At 40.1% G+C, this 8007-nt stretch overlaps 1 protein-coding gene across 1 annotated transcript in view; it reads left to right on the top strand.

Moving 5' to 3' along the window:
- The window catches only part of LOC103921733 (chromosome unknown open reading frame, human C11orf49), an 81324-nt gene that overhangs the window by 58269 nt on the left and 15048 nt on the right, over positions 1-8007 (top strand). The gene's annotated exons all lie outside the window — the stretch shown is intronic.

Below are 8007 nucleotides of genomic sequence, written 5' to 3'. Positions count from 1 at the left end.
CTTCACTATTAAGATTGCTGTGGGTCCCGTTTCAAGTGGTTGAGCAGTCTGCCCCCCAGATGGCCAGAACTCCAACAGGAATGTTTGCTTCTTATTGTTTACATGACCAATTAGCTCTGGCATTGGATTGATTATTTTCTCAATGAGTGACTGAAAACTCCTCAAAGTGCAGAAAAATCAACTGTTGAACAAGATACAAGTGGTCTAAATCTATTAGTTCACCTATTGCTCAGAAGATCAAACTCTCACTCTGAAATTGTACCTTATTTCTAGTTTTGTAGTTTATCTGTCTTAAGAGCCAGTCTTGTGTTGTGTTGTTGGTTTGGTTTGGTTTTGCTATGCCTGTATTTGGTAGATTAAAGTGCCTCTTATTATCTGATGTCATTTCCCTTGTAGCTACCTACAGACTGAGGATTACCAGAGGTGATCTCTGCTGTTCCACAGGCTTACAGTTACCCAAGAATGTACAGCGTATTTATAATCACACTTAACTTCAGATGTTAGGACATTCTTAACATTTTTTACTTGGCTTTTTAATGCCTCTAAAACATGAGGGGAAGTCATACATTTTCATACTCTAGTCCACAAAACTAGCCTCCTTGTTTGCTTCAGGCCTATGTCCTTTGGAGAAGGCTAAATGTCCTTTTGGATCATATTCAATGAGCTGAGCATATCTTTAGGATTATATGTGCTTCAGAATATGCACAGAATTATCTTTGCAAACGTTAAAGAAAGCTGCATGGAGAAAATTGTATGTCCGTGTAGTAAATAAAATTTAAGCCACTGTTTGGTTGCTGTAGTCAATAACGTACTGGCAAATTTAAACCAGGCTCTTTTGATTGTCATCTTCTATCTTCTTTTTCTAGTTCTGGAAATACTGACAGAATTTGTGGCTGCTTCTCCTTTCTTATTGTTTGCTGTTCTTGCACTTCAGGAACTCTGAATTTATTAAGCTCCAACTTCATTCAAAGTCCCATCCTATAGTTAAAAAAAGTAATTAAAGAGTTAACATTGTCTTTAGTGTTGCATTAGGTATAGTGTTAAGGTTCCCAAAGTAGGTGGAAAGTTCAAACTTGAGTCATGTTTCAGGCTGTCTGTGGATTCAGGAATACCACACTGCATCAGTTAAACTCTTCCACTATTGGAATGTTTTCTTTACAGCCATGAGAGCTGAGAACTTTTTTTATTTTTCTAATGAAAGTTTAAGTTTTTCAGTTTGTGGATGTGCCATGCTAGCCACATAAGCACGCCAGATGATAGCCTTGGACTGTACCTTTGGCACAGCTCATCCTGCCCTGAGTAACATTCACTCAAAGCTGAAGTAATGCTGCCACATGAAACGTTTGATACTGAAGGATAATTATGGTGAATTTGAAAGAGACTAGAGGATGATTAAAGTTTGTATAAACAGCAAGATTCTGGATATTGGAGATAGAATTGGAGCAGTTCTGTATAAATTCATTTTTTGTTTTTGTTAATCTGGCAAGTGGTTTATGGATAAAAGGGCTCAAGATCAAAGGGCAGAAAAACAATCACACCATCTAGAGGATTTTACTCTTTAAAAAACCTTTAGCTCGCTCAAAATATGGTGCTACTGGAGCTTTTCCCATAATAAGGCTGCTTTTCAGTGAATTTACTGTTCATATGAACTGTCCAGATTCCCTCCAGAGCAAATGAATTCATTCTTCACATCAGCTGCAGCTGAATCTTCTCCTTCTTACCCGAGAGCCTCAAAACTAGCTTTCTGCTCAACCACAGTGCTAATCCCCTCTAACTGTTCTCTTTTGCAGCACTTCCCCAACAAATAATTTTAGGTCAGTCTGCTTAACTTTCCGCTATATTTGTCCTGAGTCTGACACAGGTTGTTCCAGGCATATCTCGCTAAAGCTCTGTCACTCTTTGCTTTTTCACATCATAAGCTGGGTCTTTTCTACCTGTTGTCAACAGGAGTCACCTGTCTAAGTCTGCTGTTTGCAGCCATACTCCATTTGTAGAGTGCAAAACATATTGTTTGTGAAGACTACTTGCCTGCAGCAGCATCCTTACATCTGGCAGGATTTTGCTAGTGTTCTCATAGGTCAGGATAGGCAAGGCAGGGTGCCCCCAGTGCTGCAGGTACCCTCCTGGAAGAACACTCCCCCCAGACCCAAACTCTAGCAACTCTGAGCGTTCTTCAGTTACCCTGTCTGGTTATGCTGTCATGTCAGACACAAAGTCTTCTGGGGTCCTTTCCTGAGGATGCCCTGGGGATCCCTTCTGGAAGGACCTAAATGGTATCAGACGAAGAGCAGATGGGGTTTGTGAATAACCTGAACTCATCTGCCTGCTTGGATAGTAAGGATGCCAAAAGTTCTGTCTTAAGAGTGTGTCTGACAACAGAGTGTTTACAAACCGTCTTAGCTGGTACCTAGCTGAACCTACTTTTAATTAGGAGGATCATTAATCCTATGACAATGCCTTGCATACATCCTGGACTTTAAGAATCAAAACATGTTAAGCAGGGAATTATCTGAGCCTATCTTAACAGTTTATCTCTGCTGAGGAGGGGACGTTCTGCTCCACCTTCTTCTCTCTTTCCTGCACCTGGCCGTGCCCTTCCACAGCTTGCTTTGCATGAGCTTTCATCAGATATTTCTGAGAGTCAGTTCAATTCACTAGCCCAGGAAAAAAGTTGAATTTTCTCAGCAAGGGGCCTGCTGCGTGCCAGAGCTGGTACAAGGGGTGGTTCAGAACCACATGGCCAGCAGCAAGTGGTGGGAAAGGAAAGAAGAGAGAGTGGAATGAGACCTGCCCCTTTCAACAGCTTGCTCTTTATTGTTTAGTTTATATTTATTTAACCTTCCAACTCAAATTATGGGGATAATTATGTGACCCACTGTTTCATTTTTTGTTTGTTTGAAAAATAAGGAAAATCAATTTTTAAAATTAGACAAATGCACGTTCTGGATCTGGTTTTTGTTTATTTTGTATCTTCTCTTGTCAGTGGAAAAAGTGAATTAGTCAAAGAAGCAGCCCTTGAATGTTTTTATTTTGTTTCAAATTCTTATTTAAACAACGATTCTCTCAAGGAAAAGGAACAGATCTTATTCATGATAGGTCATAAAATCTCTCAATCCAAAATTTTATAAATGATTGAAAAGGAAGAAATTTTTTTTAAGAGTAGAAAGTTTTATGAGGAAGAAATGGGGTTTTTACACAGGTGTATATCGCTGTTTAGGTCCTACGCATGGATTAATTTTCCTAGAATTGTTAGTTTTCTGTTTGTTACTAGCACTAGATATATGGAGAGATGAAGAAATTAGGCTATAGGTATCTTGTGAACAAGGCATGTGCAGAGCATAGCCTATTAGCCAGATGTGAGGTGTGAAGTTGCAGTATTATCAATACTCATGTTTATATTCATTTTTTTTGTAAAATCGCAGCTCCTAGAGACAGCACAAGAACACCTAGAGTTTTATTTTTAGGGGCTTTTGTTTGGTTTTGTTCTTTTCTACAAGGCTGCAAGCTTGCACAGATATAGAGAGAATCCTAAGTATGTGATACTTACTTATACCAGAAACACTAAAAAACTAGAGGCCAGGAAAGACTCTCCCAACATTAAAAAAAAACAATATTATTTATTAGGCTGTTCTGTTATATTTCCAGGAGACTGATTTACAGCTCTGTGACTTTATGACTCTTGAATGACTTCATGACTGTGGTAGAAAAGCAACCTGTGGGAATTGTGTGTCCTACCATAATCCGAAGGGGAAGGCTACATTGCCCAGGGCTCCAGCCTGCTTGGATAGTGGTTGTACATAAAAGATGATGGGAATAGGGAACTTTAATGTATATTCATCAAGGTAATCCTTGTGTTTCTGGGAAGTTCCTAATGTGACTTTTTGGGGCAGATTTCATACACCAACTGCAGTAAATATTCTCCTACTGCTTTGGGCATATTTACAGCTGTCACAGTGTTGTGACAGCATTGTAGATAGCTACTTCTTGTGCCGAAAGCAGCCTAGATACAGCAGCAATTACTGCAATTCAGGCTAAGTCCTAAATATTTATTGGCTTCCTGGGTAGGTTTTACAGCCTTCACTGAGCTCCAGGCTTCTGTGGTTAGGCTGCTGTCGGTATGAAAGATAACTAGTTTAAAGATAGCTCAGGTGTGTCTACACTTCACTCGTGACACTGGCAGCAGCATAAACGCATCATTTAGCAATCCTAGAGTTTGCATCGCTTCGCATCAGGTGCCATCTGTCAGCCACATACAAACCAGAAACGAAGCTGGTAAAAACAATATGTGTTTTGAAAGCCAGGGAAATACAAAGCAGCTGCCTTCATGTTTCTCCAAGGTAGGCCATTTTTATCCAGAAAGTGGTATTTGTTTTCTAAGGCTGTACCACATGGACAAACTTCCTTCTCCACTATGCCTCTGAAACATGAGGAAGAGTCTGCCTCAGGCACTAAAAGACAATAAACTACTCACAGTGAGATCTGTAGGAAAGAGTCAGGATTTTGCTAGTGGCACAGTAGCAGCAGCAGTACAGGCTGGGCAGGAGTTTGAAGACCAGTACAGCAAAAATTATGACTGAACAGTTAAAGTACTTCTTGTGCAACTCTAGCCATACCACTTTACTTTTCTGTACTTATTCTATTAAACCTTCCATCTCCTTCTTAGTGTACTGCTGTTTTAAAATCACTTTGGAATTTGTTACTAGCTGCTTTGCAGTAGAAGAGCAAAGTGTTATGTTCAGCTGTAAATTAACATGGTTAACATGCAGATTGCAATCAGTCTCTCTCCATCCTTAAGCACATGGTATGACCAAGTTTGTTCCACTGCAAGAGCATGGCAGAGTGCATACAGCTCACTGCCCTGTGCTGTGGGGTCAGATGTAAACTCTCCGTGATTTGCTTCGTTACTGGAACTTGAGATACAGTAATTTGTGGTAGCAACCAAAGTAGCAGTTGTGGATTCCAGTTTTCACTCATTCTGACTGGTGCCTTCCCTCTTTTCTTTCTTCCTTCATCATGCAGCATTGAACACTATTTACTCAGCTGTGGCCTGGAGACAGGAAGGAGCAATGTGGTCATGCACCAAAACTGCCCATGTTTATTCCAAGCAGCTCTTGGCAGACAATATGGTGCATGGGCAAATGTAATTTTCTGGATGGTCTTCACTGACCTTGCTGCAGGGGATGGGAAAATAGTCATCACAGCAAACTGTAGACACCTCCTAAGCTCTGTGGTGATCCCCCTTCCTGTGTAATAGGTACCCATCTGTAGTCTGAGAAATTGATATGATTTATTGGTCAGGCGCCTGGGGTGTCTACAGGCTGAGTTGTGTTGCGGCCTAAAAGAGTCTGCCCGCATACTTCAGTGACTAATTTGGTGTCGTTTCTCCAGGCAAAAGAAGCAAAAGGCTTCTTTCTTTAGAGAAGGGACTTCTCTGTACCACTTCAGCTTTGTGTGCAGTTCCCATCTAAATAGATCATTTGCTCAAAGACTGAAACTGTAATTAATTCCACTTTTATTGACAATGAACTTCACCCTCTGATGTGCTGGCTGGAGAGGATCTCTGCCACCCTTTCCCAAAGTCTTTTTGAGTAGACTTCTGCTTTTGCTCTATGTTGTTTTGTGATGGAGGAGTAAGGATGATGCTGTGACTTGGTATAAAGAGGGAGAAGAAAAAGACAGCGTAAATTATTATAAGTTTTAAAAGTATGTTATTTCCAGCAAGTGAGAGATCTCTACTTACGCCTCAAAACTAATGCTTGCTTAGGGCCCAGTTACCCTCTCAAGCTGCTTTTGTCTAGCAACCTGACAGGGACTGCGAACAAAGTCCAACTTTCTCAGGAAACCTCATCCTTCAAAAAACCCTTAAACTCCCTCACCTTCGGGGGGAGAAAAGAGGAGGCTAAGATTCAGAATTAATGAAAAGGTCTTTGCTGATTAAAGTGGGCAGATTATCCTCCTAGAGCCTGTCTGTTATGAATGCATGAGGGAGGCTTTGTACACTGCTGGACACCACACTGTGAAAATCTAAAGGGGATCAAAGCAGAGCAACAGATATGACTGGGCTAGGTAGGGAGGGATGTAGAGGGTAAGATAAATTTAAACAGATTTAACTTTAAATAAATATAGTTATCAGTTAAACAGATTGAATCAGATACAGTATGAAGAAAGGGTTATTATAATGATCTGTTGACAAATGAAAGGAAATAATAATGGAGAGCAAGAGGTATAAGGATGCATAAATAGGAATTTGAACTTAAGCAAACAAAAAATGTAAATTGAGTATTGCATAAAGCTTCCAAATGGTGTGACTTCTTCAAACCAACATGTAGACTTTTTTAGACAAAGATCGGAAGTTTAATGCCCAGCATTATTCAAAGCTAGATTCAGAAAGCCTTGAAGAGTAGTTGTAAGAGATCCATACTGTCCTCTTCAGCTATGAGAAATTGTCTGTTTCAAAAGAGCCTTTTTATTCCCAACCTCTCTGTTTTCCTGTAACCTGCTTCCTATGCTGAGCCTGTTGAAGATGATTTTATGAGGTACTTGCATGTACCTTAAATGATCAGATAGTTTTCTTAAGAACTTAGGACCAAAATCTCTGTTGCTATAAATGACTGTTGATCTAACAAAATAACAGAGAAGAAAATTTTCTTTCCTCTCTGTTGTGTCATGAAGGAGAAATAGTGAGCTGAAAATTCAGTTAAAAATATGCATCTTCCCGCTCATGATAACTGGGACTTTTTCAATAATATACTTTTGCAGTTATATGTAAAACTTGGTGATACTTTCCTTGATGACATTCAAGGAACTGATTAGCTAACATTGCAGGAGAAAACCCCACCATTCCACTGGATACCAGCATTAACCCAAACTTAGATATATGCTGACTGAAGGACCAAGTAGTATCTGCAATAGAGAGCAGCCTCTGATTTGTGTTTTAGTAAGAAATGACAATACAAAAAAGTTAGAGTGCCCTCCATATTCTCCCAGACATCTGTAATTTCACTGCAGTCACAGAAATTTAATTCAGCTCAGCTTTCAAGTTTTGGAAGAAGAGAGATTCTGATGTATTTATCTTTACAGTAGAATAGGTTGCACAAATCCCCACAGTGGTATTGTAATACTGCACAGGCTGGGACTTCCTTGTGTTATAGCAGATTTCTGACTGCAGAGTTGGCTTTTCCAGACAGAGCAAAATCTTTCTTCTCAGCATGCAAAATAACCTTTTCATGGCATGACCCTAAACCTAAGGTGCTTCATGAGATAGAAGGTCCTTCCAAGAGCAGTGCAAAATATAGCAGTCTAGAGAGTGTCTATAATGGATATCAAAGAATCTGACAACAGTGTTTTTCAGCTATAGGGTTTCCTGAACTGAAGAGAAAAATAGTAGCGCTCTCCTCTCTTTCTTCCACTTCCCTGACTAATAATGTAAGTAAAGGAAAAGTCTATAACTTGATTTTGGTGACAGTCCTCCTGCAGTATTTCTTTAGTCAGAATTGAAAATATTAATTTGGCTGGGTTGGATGTCGCAGTGAAATGTCCCTTTGATACTGCATACCTGCCTCTTGAAACATCTGACAAAGGCGTAGCATTTTCCCTTTCTCTCACTTTTGTTGAACTGCCAGGCTTTGAGGAATTGTGGAGATATGGAGAAGTTGTGGCTATCATCTGGGACAAGGTTGATTATTTGGATGGGAGCCTAAGGAAGGCTAAGATGTGTCTGTGAAAAAAGAACTCATCCTCTGTACCTCAGTCCTAATGCCTGTGCCCTTTGGATCCCCTCCCTGACTGCTGCTTGGCTCTACTTCCACCCCTGACTCTTTCTTCCATATTTTGCATTCTTCTGTATATAGAAGTACTGCAAAATTGCTGCTGTTCAGCTAGTCGTCTCCTTAGCTCTAGTCCACAGCCTTTTGGACTATGAACATACAATCATGTAGGGCTTTTTGACATAACTATGTTTCCATTCCCTTGGGATCCTATAAGCTCCCTTAAGAGTCACCTCTCTTA

This window comes from Pygoscelis adeliae, unplaced genomic scaffold, assembly GCF_000699105.1.
Source record: "Pygoscelis adeliae isolate BGI_AS28 unplaced genomic scaffold, ASM69910v1 Scaffold117, whole genome shotgun sequence".
NCBI classification, from domain to species: Eukaryota; Metazoa; Chordata; class Aves; order Sphenisciformes; family Spheniscidae; genus Pygoscelis; species Pygoscelis adeliae.
Note: the sequence above shows the minus strand (reverse complement) of the source record. Positions and strands in the feature narration are given on the sequence as shown.